The sequence below is a fragment of the Bison bison genome, unplaced genomic scaffold, assembly GCF_000754665.1.
Source record: "Bison bison bison isolate TAMUID 2011002044 unplaced genomic scaffold, Bison_UMD1.0 scf7180017851926, whole genome shotgun sequence".
NCBI classification, from domain to species: Eukaryota; Metazoa; Chordata; class Mammalia; order Artiodactyla; family Bovidae; genus Bison; species Bison bison.
In genome coordinates this window covers 643,544-645,422 of record NW_011482499.1, presented here as the reverse complement: position 1 = coordinate 645,422, position 1,879 = coordinate 643,544, and the positions used below count along the sequence as shown (strand labels likewise).

At 43.0% G+C, this 1,879-nt stretch overlaps 1 protein-coding gene across 7 annotated transcripts in view; it reads right to left on the bottom strand.

Annotated features, from left to right (window-relative positions):
* DNM3 (dynamin 3) overlaps positions 1-1,879 on the bottom strand; it is a 643,298-nt gene that overhangs the window by 518,132 nt on the left and 123,287 nt on the right. The window lies entirely within an intron of this gene.

Sequence of the window (1,879 nt, the reverse complement as noted above, 5' to 3'; positions counted from 1 at the left end):
GACCTTTTCCAGTCCTGTGGCCACTGCTGAGTTTTCCCAATTTGCTGGCATATTGAGTGCAGCACTTTCACAGCATCATCTTTTAGGATTTGGAATACCTCAACTGGAATTCCATTACCTCCACTAGCTTTGTTCATAGTGATGGTTCCTAAGTGATGCCCACTTGACTTCCCATTCCAGGATGTCTGGCTTTAGGTAAGTGATCACACCATTATGGTTATCTGGGTCATGAAGATCTTTTTTGTATATATCTTCTGTGTATTCTTGCCACCTCTTTTTAATATCTTCTGCTTCTGTTAGGTCTACCATTTCTGCCCTTTATTGTGCCCATCTTTGCATGAAATGTTCCCTTGGTATCTCTAAGTTTCTTGAAGAGATCTCTAGTCTTTCCCATTACGTTGTTTTCCTCCATTTCTTTGCCTTGATCACTGAGGAAGGCCTTACCTCTCCTTGCTATTCTTTGGAAGAGTGGCATGAAGCGAGATCTTAGTTCCCTGCCCAGGAATTGAACCTGGGTAGCCTGGATGAAAACCAGGAATCCTAGCCACCAAACCAGCAAGGGCTAGCAGCTATAAGCCATTTTTACCTATATCTTTGCCCCCAGTGAAAAATGCATTTATCACAGAGGCAGAAACTGTAAATGCAGGTAAAACATTTATTATTAGAGACACAGCACAACAAGTGGGGGAGCACATAGAAAAACAGTTTGTTTAGTTGAGATAGAGGCAAGGCAGAGACGCACATCTAGCGAAACAGTGTGGGAGTCCCCCCTGCTGAGGAGGAGCACAGTAAACAGGCTGTTAGTCATTTCTATAAGGCAGTTTTTCCAGGTCTTTGTCTTCATTAGGCCACTTATCTGGTTTCTTTTACCACACGTGACATAACCTGGGACACTCCCCTGGGGTGCACACACACTCCTCAGTCAAGATGAATCTCAAAGTGAAGGCTTCTGAGAGAAGCAAGACTCATTATAGCCTGGAATTATCCTCTGACTTATTTCGGGGAGACTTTGTGCAAATATGTAATGTCTCCCTTATCTTGTCACCCTGATTATTTAACTTATATGCAGAGTACATCATGCGAAATGCCGGGCTGGATGAGGCACAAGCTGGTATCAAGATTGCTGGGAGAAATATCAATAATCTCAGATATGCAGATGATACCACCTTTATGGCAGAAAGAAGAGCCTCCTGATTAAAGAGGAGAGTGGAAAAAGCTGGCTTAAAACTCAACATTCAGAAAACTAAGATCATGGCATCGGGCCCCATCACTTCATGGAAAATAGATGGGAAAACAATGGAAACAATGACAGACTTTATTTCTTGGGGTTCAAAAATCACTGCAGATGGTAACTGAAGCCATGTATAAAAAGATGCTTGCTCCTTGGATGAAAAGCTATGACCATCCTAGAAAGCATATTAAAAAACAGAGACATTACTTTGCCAACAAAGGTCCATCTAGTCAAAGCTATGATTTTTCCTGTAGTCATGTATGGATGTGAAAGTTGAACTATAAAAAAAGCTGAGTGCCGAGGAATTGATGCTTTTGAACTGTGGTGTTGGAGAAGACTCTTGAGAGTCCCTTGGACTGCAAGGAGATCCAACCATTCAATCCTAAAGGAAATCAGTCCTGAATATTCATTGGAAGGTCTGATGCTGAAGCTGAAGCTCCAATACTTTGGCCACCTGATGCAAAGAACTGACTCATTGGAAAAGACTTTGATGCTGGAAAATTGAAGGCATGAGGAGAAGGGGACAACAGAGGATCAGACGGTTGGATGGCATTGCCGACTCGATGGACATGAGTTTGAGCAAACTCCAGGAGTTGGTGATGGACAGGGAAGCCTGGCATGCTGCAGTCCATGGGGTTGCAAAGAGTT